Genomic DNA, 16,142 nt, shown 5'->3' on the forward strand with positions numbered 1-16,142 from the left:
ACACACACACAGAGAGAGAGAGAGAGAGAAGAAACGTGAAGAAGAAGAAGGAGAGAGAGGAAGGAGTAGGAGAGAGAAAATCCATCGGGATGAGAGGGAAAAAAGTGTGGGAGCAGTTGAAAGGCAAGGTGGGCGGGGATGGAAATATGTGTGTGGGTGTCTTTTATACCAGTGTGAGGGGGTGGATGGAGGTTAGTGGGGGGGGATGGGGCCCTGCTGATTCAGTCTGCTCATGAGTAGTATCTGACTCACACAAACAGAGGAAGTAGCGCGTGCAGCTGATGTAGTGGAGCGGCCAGTGTTCTCTGCGCGCGGCCTTGTGATCCTACCTAATTTCACCTCCACCAGTCGGTCAGTGAGTCAACGGCCCACTCTCATTTTCAAATACTTTTATTTCCACATCCTGAGAGTTTTTGGACAGGGATCCAGCGGCTGCATCAGTCACACTGTGACTCAGGCTCGTAGTATTTGTCAGTGTGAACACAGTTCCATATTTAAAACTTCCTCTGGCAGCATGTGCTCCGGCACGCCAGTGTGTTTCCACTTTGACAGTGTCGACGTTCCCTGCACCGCTGCAGCCGCCGTGGAACATTCCAAACGGTGACTCGCTCTGGTGTTTGTTTTAGTTTCAAAGCTGGAGTCAACACGATTTGTAAAAGTGCTTGTTTGTAAACACAACGTTTAATATACCTGGCCAGTAGGGGGCGCACAAAAGTCAGATTTTCTTTATGTTTTATAAAGACAACACTAATGTGATAAAAAGTCAGGTCGACGTCGACTAGTCCTTGAAAATTCCCATGTCCTTCACAGAATAACAGAGAGTTGTCATGTGACGCAAACTGACATGAAACCTTATGTTTGGCTCCTTCTCCCATAAAGGCAATTGATTTCTTTTTTCGAGAAACTACCGGAGAAGAAGACAACACACAGGGAAGAGCCTGAAGGACAAACTCATCGTCACAGTCCTCCCCCTGAGGGAAAACGTCCACGTTGTTAGCATCGAACACGCGTGATCGAAGACGAGTCGATGTCAAACTTCAGACAAAATAAAGAAAGGTTAACAGTGTAAAACGTAATAACTGAGGGCTGGAGAGGCCCAGTGGTACGACTGTCTCCTGCCATGTGCAGGGTCGGAGGTTTGATTCCAACCTACTCCCCAGGAGGGGTAACAAGGCTTTTGTTCAATATGAACTCCTCTGATGAAACACCGACTGCTCAGTGCTCACAGGGAGGACAGAAGTTCGAGCAGTGCAGACGCAGTACTGTGCAGTAACGTTTACTGCAGTGCTGTGTTGATCAATAAAGTAATGATCATAACATTAATTGAAAACAATTCATACAGTTAATTACAGTTTCCTGTGGTGGAGCTCAGTGAATTTCTTTCATTTCGTTTTCTTGCTCTTCCACTATATAAAAAAAATAACCATTTATATTTTTACAATATTTAATTTTTTATATATATATACATTTGATCAAAACAGTTAATTGAAAATACGCAGAGTAATCATTAATGTAAATGGATTTGAATCCCGGTTCTTTGGTTGATCGTCAACTGCATCATTTTTTTCAGTGTTGCTGAAGGACAGCTGAAGGAGATCCCAGCAGTCACAGGGTGAGGGCGGGGTTAAAGCCCTCCTCCTGTCCATCACAGTGGGACAAGCAATCATTCACACTAACATTCACACCTATCTAGAATTAAACTAGATTGGTTTTGGTGAAAAAAATAAAAATAAAAAATTACAAATATCCATACGTGGAGAAAACATGCAAAAAAACCCAAAACAATAAAAAAAACCCCATCAGTTTCATCCAGGACTTGAACAGGTCCTGCTGTAAGGCAGGACACCGTCCACTCTTCCACAGTGTGGCTCAATCTGCTCTACCTTTTTGTGTGGCTGTATATTTAACTGCAGAAGCTCCGTGCCCCCGTGTTACATAAATGCACCGCTAGATGTTTTATTGATGATGTGACTATTTATAATCCTGGCCGACAGAGGGCAGAGTTTCAGGCTTTACCCGTTGGCGGCAGACACAGATTATAGGATGTGAAAAGGCAACACAAGAGACAGGCATATTAAGGAAAGGACACCATCTTGTGGACGTTTCTCTACACGACTAAGATCCCACTGTTTCGATGATTTAAAAATATATCGCGGACAGTGTTGAAGGTTTACCCCTGGAGGGCAGATAGAGGGCAGGTTTGGATTTTTGTTCTCATCGTTGTGGATGAATGGACTGATGTAAAAAATGTAGAATTATTGATTCGAATGAAGTGGGAAATGTAAAAGCCAGAAAACTGTAGTGTATAATGTATCAACCAATCAGAAGAGACGTTGTTTATCAACAGAAAAGCATAAGTACTTCTTAAACATCTGTACACCCACCCATAGCTTTATTATTCCTGTCATGTATTATTATTATTATTATTATTATTATTATTATTATTATTATTATTATTATTATTATTATTATTATTATTATTATTATTATTATTATTATTATTATTATTATTATTATTATTATTATTATTATTATTATTATTATTATTATTATTATATTACAATATTATTATATTAGTTTAAAAACGGACGTAGCTACAGACTTAATGTGCACATGAGCCGTGCACATCAGTGGCACAAACCAGCAGAGGGCAGTCTTTGTCTGTGAACGTCTCCTCAGCACCACTACATCTGGAACTGAACTGCAACAGGTTCTCTGTCAGACTGGGATGAACGACGAACCACGTGATCATTAGACACACCAGGACAAAAAAATAAAATAAAACTGGACTAAAATTCCTCTAAAAACAGGAGTTGTTCTGTTGAGATTGTTTTCCAAGACTTCCCAAAAACCTCCCTGTTGACAGGGACTGCAGTAAATCTTTAACCCCGACCTCCACAAATGACAATCAGATGCAGTAGAATTAAGTTACTACTTAATTCAACTGAGCCTCATTAGGTGGAAATCCAACAAAAGCGACGGCGCTCTGTCACTCTGACAGATGAGCGTATGTTTAGAGTGGATGGTGGAGGGAGGAGTGGGGGGGGTGAGGTAATAGATGAGAGTCACCTTGGCCTCAGTGCATCTAAGGTTTTTAGAAATCACGCCTCCTGCCTCTGTCTTTCCCTGATTGATCAAAAGGGAAAGGGCCGGCCGGCCTATCCTGGGTCTGTCACAGCCCTGTGTGGCAGCTGGAGTCCCAGGAGACGGGGACTGGACCTGGACAGAGTCTGGACCGGTTAGTCACAGCAGCGAGCTGAGGTTTATCACAGAGGGTTTTATTTCCAGTGGGAATCAAACGCAGAATCTCTGATGGCGATCACAGCAACAAAGCCGAGCCAGGCCCTGCAGCGGGGGGGATAAAAGGTTTACGCTGGTCCACAAAAAAGGTGCCAGACTCAGCAGCCGACTTCTGTCCACGTCCGCGTTTGTCGACTGCAGTGGTTTCCAATAGAAATACGCCGATTGGAATTGGCCGCTTCTGTTTTTCCGAGTTATGATTTTATCGCTAATTGTTAATCTACTGATTTCTGCTGATGTGTCGACGCCGTCGTCTTCAGCAGTAAATATTTAACTTTTGCAACATTTCCCACAAACTGCACTCAGCCTGGGGTTGTGTCTTGAGCTCAATAACTCGTGCCCGGTGACTGGAATGAGGTACTAAATGAAAATGGTTCCTGGGCAGCTGACTTCCTGACAAATAAAAACTGGTGCAACAACTGGTCCGCACAGAAATCTGCAGCGACTTTAAGAAGATCAAAACACGCAGTATTTCTTTTAGCTCCGCGTCTGGAAACCATATTGTTCACTTTAAAAAAACGATAGTTTTTAGCTAACGACATATTAGCTCCTCTGTTCTCTGACACGGAACACGTGCCCCAAACGCCCCTAGAGGAGCATGGCGCTATTGCAGGGGACATGGATTTGATTTTCAATATTTCCTCAATGAAAATAACAGTTTTTTTTCAGTGTCGACGTCGTCTCACCACTAATGGTTTTTGATTGGCATTTTTCCTCTCAGAGAAAGTTGGTTGTTTCTGGAGTTTACACAACATCGGTTACATAAACCGTGGCCAGACAGCGACACCCACAGATCTCCTAGAAGGAGAGTGGAGTATCTTGTGTGTGTGTTTTTTTTCTGTTTTGTTCTAGAATTTGATTTAAAACACTGTTCCCAGGGGTCTCACAGGGGACAGATTAAAAACAAAAAAATCAATGGTCCAAATGGAGGCAGCAGAGAGATGTAGTCTACAGAAGGAAGGGAAGTAAATGTGGCTGTCTGCTCCCGTTACTGATGAGATTTCATTATTTGTCGGCAGAATGCTGTGCGACTGACTGACACATTTTCCCTGGTTGTGTGATGCCATTTTTCCCATTAGCGCCTCCTGTTTCAGACCTGGACCATGTCACAAATAAGTTCTTTTTCATTTTCTGAACGATTGGTTTGTTGTTCATTTACTTTCCCTTTTAAACAGGATGGTTTGAACGGCAGTTCCACAGACGTCAACCCCCGACTGTAAATGTCACCACTTTCTAAAACACCACATGCTGCAGATTTGTGTGTTTTTAATTAGACGTTACAGGGCTGCGCTGTACACAAACACAAATAAATCGCGACACGCAGAGTAAAAAACTGTTTCTACAAACAAATGATGAGTGAGCTTGATGTTTTTCTCATGGCCATTGACAGAAAAATGTTTCCTGGGCATTCATGTACATCAGTGTTCAGTTCACACAGCGTTTTTAATTCATCTATGGGTTGAATGTGAGGATCAGTGTGTGTTAATGTGACAAATTGCTAAAACTGAAATTCCGTGAAACAAACCAATCAGATCGTACGCCCTATCGAAGTATGCCAAGCTATTAACCCAGTGTTTTACCAAACATTTATTTTTCTGGGGACCCATATTTTTAAAAGTCACAAACCTTCGCGACCAAAGTCAATGGACAATATTCGTAAACTCCTGGGAAACATGATGCGAGACATCCAATAAAAACCTTTGCGACCCAGTCTTTGGGAAACAATGTATTAACCAATCACAGACCAGCCTGCCTCTAGCGTGACAGTGCAACATGCTAAAGTTAAAAAAAAATTACTACCAAAATAGATAGCCTTCCTTTTACATACAGTAGCTACGAAGAGCTAGCAGCTGTTAATGCTAGTGGGTTAGCATTGTTAGCCAATCAGCCGTTAATGATGGACTGACTGCTGCCAGACAAACAAAACATGTTTGAAGACCTGACAAACATTCATTCCATCTTTAACAAATCCAATCTATTTTTATAATCTTAATGATCCTAATTAAGATTGATCCTAATTCCTGTATTTTTATTATATTATCTGGACATGGAAACAAAAACAAAAGGAGCAACGAGGAGCAACGAGGAGCAACGAGGAGCGAACACAGAGCCAAACAGAATAATAGAAGTCGCTGATTCATCTCAGCAGCCGGCATTGTTCTTTAGGTGTGATGTGATCTGTTGCAGACGCAGCGTCCGCACTGATGTCATTAATCTGTCCAATCAGATTTCAGACCTTATCTGCACGCCTTTTACTGTGTCCTTTTATCAGGAGAAGAAAAGAAAAAAACGGCAGCGTCAGCGCTGAGGAGCCACAACTAAGATCCAAACCTTTTCACCTGAAAACGTCTTTTCAAACCACCACAAACCGATCAGACAGACTTCATCGAACGCTCACGCCTGTTTGACCTGATCATAACTGCACTGTGACCCACACGGTGGAAGGGCTGTTAGTGCTCTTGCCCCAGAGCAATGGTTCTCTTTATTGCCCCACATTTGTAGACTGACTCATTCAATATAATACAAGTATAAAATTAATAAAATAAAATAAATAAGTCAACTGCTTTGCTGGACCCTTTCTGCAATAACTCTGTGGTCCTGAGGGGGGGAGGCGCCCCCCACTTTAGGAATCACCAGTCTGAGCCCTGGTGGTTAGCTGTGAATATGAGTGTGATTGGTTGTTTATCTCGATATGGACTCTGCAACAGACTATATAGAGAATATTACTGATTACCCTATGGCACCCCCTCCTGACCACTGCTGGTATTGCCTTTAGCAACCCCCCTGACCCTGAAAAGGATTAAAGTGTCGAAGATGGATGATTAAATGAACTGTGTAGCAGGTAACAATGGACACCTTTATTTGATTTAGTTTCTTTTTTTCTGTTTTTTTTTTCTTTCTACTATTCCTACCGGGGTAATAAATATATTTCTATTCCCATCCAGAGCGACAAAAGCCAATTTCCCCCGGGATCAATAGAGCATTTCTGACTCTGATACTCCACCAGACCTGTGAACTGACTTTGATGTGTAACATCAGTGCTGTTTGTATCCATCTGGTAAATAACACATCCATTTCTTTGCCCTTGCTCCGTGTCTAGACACTTTAAAAAGGGCAGCTTTTATATAAGCACAGGATAATTGGAGCCTGCAGTCCAGCTGCCGTCGGAGGGAAGTCCCAGGGAGGTGTCTGGAGGCGTATCGGTTGACAGATCCCCTCTCAGAGACCAGGAAGTCCGTCTCTGGCCTTGACCACATTGCAGTGTTTGGTATCCCGCGTTAGCAGGTGTCAGATAGCCTCCTATTGACGAATGATTAGAGTTGCTGAGGCCGGACTGCGGTGCTGCCACCCGCGGGGGTCTGGCTGAGACGGATGGGCCCATTTGTAATGCAGAGGGGCCCCACGGCTGCATTAACTATTAAAGTGTGGTTATCTCAGGGTAATAGTACGCCGACAGCACTGGAACAAACTACAGCAGAGACGGCTGTGATCCTAATGTTGATGAACGAGCTCTGACTGGGTACATTATAGAGCCAATTTGCCAATTTGATTGATTATTGGTGAAATGTCACATGTGGTGAAACACAGTGATAGTTGTGTAATGTGTCATTTATAGAGGGGCGTCGAGAATCTGGCGATACGATACGTATCCCGATACAAGGGCAACGACACAATGTATCGATGTATTGCAATATATTGCGATACTATATACATGATGATATATTGATTTTTTTTAAGCAATTTAATTGTAGGAAAGCTGTTAGCATAGTAAACGCACAGTAACCTGATGTTAAGATGGAACGGCACTAACATCGGAACAGAGGGATCTGCATTTGGAATCATTTGGATTTTTTTGGATTCACGAAAACAATAAGACGCAAATCCTTGCAAATATATGCAGTCCGTGTACAATCAACGATCAGTCGAAGGTTTAGATGCAGCACAAAGTCATGAATATTTGCATGTTAACTGTTAATTTAAAATAACATCGATACAGTGCTGTAGAATATCGATACGGTATCGTGAAACAAAATATCGCGATATTTCAGTCATTTCTTACACCCCTAGTACTTGACATTATTGTATGGATTATATATACAGTATATTATACTGTAAAAACAAAACAAGTATCTTTTTTGTGTCCGTTCTGTGTAATAATCCTGTTGTTCCAGTTTTACGCTGCAGAGCAGATTTATACTCAAATAACTCGGCCTAAATGGAGCGCCCCCTGGTACCAGACCAACAGCCACTGGATTTTACTGTATTCGACCAACGTGGTAATATAATTACAGACTTTAATCTCAGGTAAAGCTACAGCTTTATGCCCTGAACTGGATGTAAACAGAGTTTGAACGACTTCCACCGTAACACCCACTGAGTTTTGTTTATTAAAAAAAATCAATAAAAAACCTCCTCGCAGTCGGTTCCTCCACCTGAGAATCACCGGGCGACTCAACCACACACGCTTTACCGACCGAGGAGCGAGTAATACTTAAAAACAGCTTGGCACACGGTGGCTCAGTGTGCCAACGAGCCTGAAATAATGTGGTTACCGCCAGTCCGCCCCACAGCACGGCAGTAAATAACGCAGGGAGCCGTGAAGTGGAAAGGGCAGAAAACGTCTGAGGGGCAGAAAACGCTCCACCTTCGGCTGCTGCCGGTGTTTGTTCTGAGTTGCCAACAGGTACTTTGCAGAAGTTCACTTGTTGAACTTTCTTCAGCCGGTCAATAGCTCTATCTAACTTTACGCCTCGCATGCAAAAGAATAGAGAGAAAATGGACCCGACTCCTTCTATTTTGTCACTCTCAGCTCTGTATTGTAAAAGTGCCCTTAGAGCCAATAGGTGTGAAGAATGGAGGAGGGCGGTGGGGACCTGGGGGCAGGAGTAAGCCATCCATTGTTGGTACCTGGGAGGAGGGAGGAAGAGGAGGGGGAAGTGTGTGTTTCACCTTCCCGCTGAATAAATCACCGCTTAGTCCATTCTCCTGCTGCAATCCAATTAGACAAAGGGAGCCTGTGAGTGCAGTTAGGTGGAATGATTAATTGCACAGAAGTGGGAGAGCAGCATGCCTTCATCCCGCTGAGTTCGGCTTCATGTGTAGATCAAATTTGGATATATGAAACACAGAAAAAATGGTAAATACCAGAAGCATTTACAGTTTTACTCATAGAGTCTATTACACAAACTGTTGTTCCCATCTGGGCCACTAGGGCCTTTAGTTTTGCCAGTACAAAAATTGGTACATGTTTTTGTAAATCAGTATTTTCCAACCACTGTTGAGCCATGGACGTAGAAAGATACGCAGTTTTTTTTATGTCTATCCTGATGTTTTGACCAGTACTGGACTGAAACCGCTCCTTCCATTCTCTGTGATTTTACTTCCACTCAGTCCACACTGATTCTGGGTCACATCACGTCTGTTTCCAACCACTTCACCCTGTCCTACACTTGTGATCTGTGCGTCCTGACCTTCTCGCGACCTCCTCTAACCCTACTGTAAACCCCGTGCGTCGCCGTTTGACTCAGACAGAGAAGCATCGTCAACAACGTAGAACTACAGCTCGGAAACCGTTCACCTCTCAGAGGTGAAGACGACTCAGAATAGAAATGGAAGGTGCAATTATTTCCTTTATACGTTTCTCCGAGAGCGAACTTCAACTCTTCCCACTCCGGATTATTTAAACCGTGGCTTTAATTGAACATAAAATGGCAGAGCACAGGGCAGAAAGGAAAGGTTAATGGGAGCGACACAAAGGGCAGACAGCACAGGAAGTACAGCCTTAAGTGTCACATCCTGCCTCGACAAGGAACCAATTAGACCTGCTCAGTAATTTAACCAACTCCACTGGCCCGGGCTCCGGTCCAGGCTTTCTGGTGAATAAAGGACTTCTTCAAGACAACTGCTGGTAATGACCTCCATCCCTCTGTCAACGATATGCTCACGGACTGACGTTTGACTGCTGCCACTTCGGGGAAAACACCGCGGAAAGGTCACGGAGGATGTAACAAATGAGGAAGGAGGAAACAGGAGACAAGAGAGTAATTGGACAAAGAAGGTTTGGTCACTGGGAAAAAGACCGCACGGCCATTGTTTACTCTCCACCGATCAGAGGAGATCAACCGTCCGTTCTTTTTTCATCATGAGTGCCTTGTTTCACCAGCGGAGGAAAAACGTGGCTGACATTTTCAACGAACAACTGATTAAAGTTACAATCAGTTTCAGGGTTGAAGTTTTTGCTACTTTGTCCAGAAAAAAACCCCCCTGAAAGACATTTTGTTCTGTGTATGTGCAGAGCTGCTGAACTGCAGAACTCTCACGAGCTCCGGACCAAGGCTGAATCCTTTAAATTCAGCTTTTATTAAAATCAAACAGTTACCCAGTTTTCACAGTCTCTTTTCAACTCTTTATTTACTTTAGACTTTATTTTATCAGCATTTCCACACTGAACCAGCAGCATTACCATATTTAGGATGTATTTGAGCCAGATACAAAAACCTTGCGAAGCATCAAAATTGAATACAAAGTCAAAAAAAAAAATAGAACAGAGCAAATAAAATTTTGGTGACGCCAAGGAAAACGACTATTTTTACTTAGCTTTTTTGCATGTTTGTCGTTGACATTTTACCATATTCATAATCCCACCAGTTGGATAAAAGTCACAGATAAAAACCAGTGTAAAACACAGACATCTACTCTCTGTTCCAGCACTTCTAATTTTGGAATGTTGATTTATCTCAATTAATCACGATTAATTGTGACTCTTCCACAGATACCCTGTGATTAATCGTTTTAATATTTGGATTATTCTCCATCATCATGACAGGTGAAAGATGAAAAAAAAATCCCATGGTGATTTGACCAGGCCTGATGAAGCAGTTCACTGATTTGTTTTTAAAAGCAACTGGAATTCAAGGTTTTTTTTATTCCATTAAAAAAAAACTCAATAACGTCAGCGAATGTCGAATCTTCTAATAAAAATAGAAACTTTCGTCGGGCCCTAAGACGAGGTTCATGTCGACGCTTTCATTCATTAAATGCAATATTTTTTGCTCTGAACAGAGAAAAAACTCTGTTTACTGGAAATAACTCGGGGTGACAGGCAGTTTGAACCGTGGATTCCTTTGAGGGATAAGAAAAAGTCGCAGACCTGAGGCTCCATCTGTGTTTATTACACTTCTAATATCTGCTGTCACAAACAAACGCTGTTTCTTCATCTCCACCACCTGTACTCTCACCGGTACCAAAAGCAAACAAAAACATATCGGCGTCGTGCTCTGAGCCTGACAGGAACAAGTGTGGCCGTTCCAGCGACTTCCTTATCCTCCATGTTGCAGCAGCAGCGGCGGCAGTTTGGGTTTGATGGACTAATGTGAGGGATATCGCTGCCAGAAGCAATTAAGATAAGCTGCGGATGTCAGTGGGACTTTTTTTCATATTCAGACCCAGGGCCATAACTTTTTCTTTTTAATTTTCTTTCTGTCCAACATTTCGGCACGATGTAAAAGCGACTGCAGAATACATTAGCCTTTGTGAAGTGGTTGTGTGTTTGTGTGTGAAACCACAGTCAGGATCAGACCTTTTCTGTGAAGCCTGAATGTTTTCTTACGTCTATTAGCTTCATTTACGATGCAACTGTCACAGGAGCGACGGCGGCTTTTGAAGATTAAACCCAGACTTTACTCAGCCACCGTGCTGCCGTACTACACCAGTGGTTTTTTCTTTTTTTTCTTCTAGACACAGCGTCTCAATGTATATAAATGACTCTTGGCTGCGGCTGCAACCATCCCACTGAATTGGATTATATTTACACAATGTATGGCAGGGGACATTCTCAACCGAGATAAACTGTGGCACAGGTGGGTGGCGGGGCGGGGGGGTATACATCTGTGAGGGCGGGAGTTAAATGGCTGTATGCCATTTCTGAAGATGAATATTTAAGTTTGCAAAACACACACAATTTCACAAAATGTAGAGTAATGGCTGTACTCCACTGTACTCACAGTACAGCAGTGGTGACACAGCGCCACATACAGGCTGGCATGTGTATTACAGGCACCTGAGCGGTGTCCAGCAGCTCCGATTAAATCCTAATTTTTCTTGCGGCAAATCCTCGTGAAAGGGACAACTTTGCCTGAAATACAAGCAAGTATTTCTTGCATACTAGTAAGTTTGCCTGAAATACTTGAAAAGTGGTTTATTTATTAAAATAACAAAACAACAAAACCAAGACACTTCAGTGAGCGGTGTTCTTTTCTATCAGAGAATTCCAGGGGGACGACTTTGGCACCAGGTCACGTCCTGATTCGCAACTGAAACTGAAGTCGAGACACAGAAGCGAGCGTATTTTTCAAGTGTATTTTCAGTTTTGGAACGAGAAAAACAAACCATAGATGCAGCAAGATCAAAAGCCGCTGCTGAGCTTCAAGGATTTTAATAAATTGTGTTGATTCGTTTGATTAAAAATGTTATATTTGCTCTGATTTCTAATTTGTGGGAGTTGAAAAACCCTCAAAGGATCAAAGGGCTTCTCAGAGGTACGAGGATAAAACTAAATCCACAGAGATACAAACTGTTAGAGACCCGGGACAGACGTGTCGTAGTGTGGACCACAGTCTGATGTTCAGTCTGCCCGACAACAACTGACAGGATGAAAAATGTAAATATGACTACGAACAATTTACTACAAACTACATGTAACAGTACAGTACAGTATTACTCAGCCGCTGTACTCTGCTGTACTGCTACAGTCTGAGTCCACTGCCTGGAGCAGCAACTTTCTGCAGTTTCACCGGACCGTGCAGTGGTTCTGACTCAGTAACGCTGAAGTAAAATCGATCTGGTCTGGGTTTTTTTTTTTTGTTCCTTCAAAGCAGTTATAAACAACATATGTTTGTGGTATATCTTAATTTCTGCAGACATTCAAACTTTTATGTCAAACTAGAAAAGTTTCAGATTTTGCAAATGACAACAACTCGGCATCTCTGTGGTCGCATTCGGGCAGTACGTGGCCCTCGGGCCGCTATTTGAATATGCAGGATTTAGGTTTTCACTGTGTTTGGAATGAGTACTTCACTGTATGTGTTTGTACTGCGTGTCACTACAGTAGTTTATTCTACTACAGTACCATTTTATCGTAGTGATTGACATTCTTTAACGAAACGCTGTAACTGAGATGAATGACAAAGGCATTAGGTTTTGTTCATCTCAGTGAATTCCAGGCTGTGCAGTACACGTCGTTGTACTTTAGGTACTGCAGACGCAACAATAGAGGAAGTATTTATACGTTCATGACGTTTGAAACAAACCGTATCAATCAAAAGATCTTGACTTAAACACATAAAAGTTTCAGGAAATGCTAAAAAGGACGGCGGTGCAGACTGTGGTGTGGATACAAGTGTGAGGAATTCCATCATTTTCCTGTGTGTCACGCTGTTCACTGAGATCTGAGGAGATTTGATCCAAATCTGCCTGAAAGGTCGGAATCTAGGACGTAAAGGAACATCTGACGGTGCCGTAAATGCTTCATGAATGCTAATGCTGCCACGCAAATGGAAGGCAAACGGCTACGAGCAGAAGGTAGTCGGCCAACTCTGTCGTACATCAGCTGACACCATCTGAAACTCTGGCTGAAAAAGTGTAATAAAAGATCGCATTCCCACATCCTGCGGGCAGAGTGTGAATCTGCAGCGGCCGTTACACTGATGGATTCTTGTCATAACCAATCTGGTCCTGGACAATTCTTCTTTGGTCACCAAACTGAAAAAACCGGGGCCACGAACAACAAATGTTTCTAATCTTCTGTTGAGTTCCACGGACTTCCTTTATTAAATACAACGTCTGGCTTTGAGTTTTAGGGGAAAAAAAAACATTTTCATGTTGGTGATGTCACTGCTGAACAACAAAAAAAAACAGCAGCACAAAACTGACTGATACATCCATCGATCCATCAGCCATCCATCCATCCACCCACCTGCCCATCCATCCCTCCATCCATCCATCCATCAACTGTAACAAACGAAGAACTGGCACTTTAAAAAAATCATTTGCGGAGCAGATAAAAACAGTTCAAACATTGACTAAAATAATATTTACATTCCATTTATATCTAAAAATTGATTAAAAAACCCCATCTGTTTTTTCTGGACCATGTTGTAGTGATTTTCCTTGTTTGTAGCCAGGTTGTAACGTTTGGCCAAACGGGCGCTGATATCAGATTGACTGGAAGATCATGCATTATTTTCAGTGGCCAAGCAGCTTTTGAACTCTTAAATTGCCGTATTGGATTTTGTCACTGTGTGTGTGCCCCGAAAAAACAACAACATTTATAACAGAAAACATCAATAGTCTGAAACGATTAACATTTAAAGGCAGCGTGGTGGAAATAAGTAAATAAATAAATAAATAAATAAAAACGCCGTCCGGTTCACACATCTACGCCAATAAAAATGTTCATGGCGACGAGACCGCGGCGTTTACTGCACTGGTGAGCAATGCTTAATGTGATGAAGGCCACCTGCAGTTCCATTTACATCTGTGGAGAGCTGCGGTCCTGCCAGGCAGGACGCTGGGCCAGACACATCCGTGGCCTAACGCCCAGAACTGGGCCGCCGTGTCGTCAAACTCTGAGTGCCTGTCCAGACCTGCTGTGAATGTAACCTCTATCACCACGGAGGAGAGAAATGAGAGGGAGGGAGGGGGCTGTACACGACAGATAGATACAATCTCCAATCCACTGCACCACAATAAGTCACCTTCTCTCACAGGTCATACCTGAGATATTGCATCAGCAACTCGGGCCTCACTTTGAGCCACTCCGTCCCTGACGTCAGTCGGTCAAACGGAGCAGGAAGATCACGCTGCGTTTGTCACACCTTTGTTTTTCTGTGAGTCAGGGCTCTACGCAGGAAGAGCTCACGCTTTTAAACACGAATACAAATTGCTGGTCATACTCAGGAAATTACAGCGACGTTAACAATTACCTTGTAATGAATGTGAGAAAGTTCCGAGCACTCTCCAGGAAAACACGGCAGCGAAAACAAGGGCAGGAGGTAAAGCACTAAGAACGTTTGAAAAAGTACACGGACGTTTTCATCCAAGTCACGGTGTTTGGGTAAAGATGTGGTCTGCGGTCCAATTAGCTGACGTCAATCGCTCGTCGTTTGCCAAACCCAGAAACAGTTGCGCGATCATTTCACAAAAACCTCGTCTCAGAAGGAAGAACAGAATTGTTTCCCTGAAAATCTCACTGATGTGACCTTTAACCTCAGCCTTATTAGTAAACAGATCTTAACAACCGTGTTAACGTTCAGACCGTGCCAAACGCTCACAGATCCATCTGTGATGAGCGAGGTGTGATCACAGATTTCTCCTTTACTGCTCGTTTACTGTTGATGACAAACCAACAGCTTTGGATTTAATGTGTTTATTTTTGTGTCACGGTCGACTTTATTAAAACAGTACTGTGTATAAACAGGCTGAGTTACAGAGTGTGTTGATGTAGAGTGTGTTGATGTAGAGTGTGTTGATGTAGAGTGTGATGATGTAGAGTGTGATGTGAGATGCGAAACATTCCTGTCTTACCTCGTCACATGAGGAAAGATGCAAAACATTCCCGTCTTACCTCGTCACATGATGCTAAGCTAGTTCGACACGTGGCTGCTCTGTCTGCGGTGCTGCGATCAGAATAATTCCATTGATCAGCTCAGGAGGTCACTGGAGGTCACTGGAGGTCACTGGTGGTCACTGGAGGTCACTGGAGGTCACTGGTGGTCACTGGTGGTCACTGGTGGTCACTGGTCTGTGAAACAAGAGACGCTCAGGTCAGGTCCAGTCCTTTAAATCTAACCGCTGCTCTCTGTTTCTTTCTCACAGCTGAAGAAGATCCAAATCTTCTTCATGTTTTGAATTTAAATCCTGTCGTAAACCAACTGATTAAATACAGTTACACTTTAAACTAGCTGATGAGTGTGTGAGTGTGTGTGTATTTTTACAAGTTGCTCGGAACTTGAACTGCCTACAGAGCAGCTCTGCTATGACTATCTACAGCCTGCAAGGTAGTTAGCGCCCCCTATGCTATGACTAAAGAAAACATGGCAATTATACAAAGCAAAAATTAGAAAAAAAATAATTACTGTACGTCACCTGCGAACTCTCTCACGCAGACATCCTTACAATTTTTCAAAAGGAAATCCAGTAAGTCGTAGATTTACGATGTCTGTGATTACGTCGTCATCGCCAGTAATTTATTATGAAAGTCTTGTTCCGTCATTCTGACGTAACCTCCGCCGGAACGTTAACATGACGTCATTAAGATAACTGAAGGAAACGGTTATATATGTGAGATTTTCTACATCACAAGAAACAGGAAAGACATCGCAGTATAAACACGATGTGTGTGTGTGTGTGTGTGTGTGTGTGTTGACAGATCAGAGGACAGAGCCACACTTCCTCCTGACGTGTCGACGACTCTCAGCTCTGACAGCAGGTCTGGACATGTGTTCATATCAGTTCATGTGAGGACTTCTGAGGCCAGTGACGTAAAAATGACACGTAAACGTGACAAATATGATCTGATTTAAAGGCTCTGCTTCTTAAACGGTTCGTCCAATCATCACCAAGAAGCCCAACCTTTCATGTCTGCCCACTGACTCCCACTGAGGCTGAGGTTCAGTAGTGGTGGCATTTTTAATCGTCTAATCCAGTGGTTCTCAAACTGTGGTACGCTAGAGCGCTCTCTAGTGGTACACGGGGGAAATTCATATTTTCACATTTACATTTTCTATTGAATAAATCTGAAACATACCATGTACAATTAATAGAACATTTAAACATAAACATCT

General features: G+C 42.8%; 1 protein-coding gene across 1 annotated transcript in view; it reads right to left on the bottom strand.

Moving 5' to 3' along the window:
* The window catches only part of hmga1a (high mobility group AT-hook 1a), a 28,687-nt gene extending 13,640 nt beyond the window's left edge, over positions 1–15,047 (bottom strand). Inside the window, exon 1 of the mRNA XM_017036176.2 lies at positions 14,924–15,047. The gene's annotated coding sequence lies outside the window, so the exon portion shown is untranslated. The remainder of the gene's footprint in view (positions 1–14,923) is intronic.
* Between the last annotated feature and the right edge of the window lie 1,095 nt (positions 15,048–16,142).

This window comes from Cynoglossus semilaevis, chromosome 10, assembly GCF_000523025.1.
Source record: "Cynoglossus semilaevis isolate Cse_v1.0 chromosome 10, Cse_v1.0, whole genome shotgun sequence".
In the NCBI taxonomy this organism is placed as follows: domain Eukaryota; kingdom Metazoa; phylum Chordata; class Actinopteri; order Pleuronectiformes; family Cynoglossidae; genus Cynoglossus; species Cynoglossus semilaevis.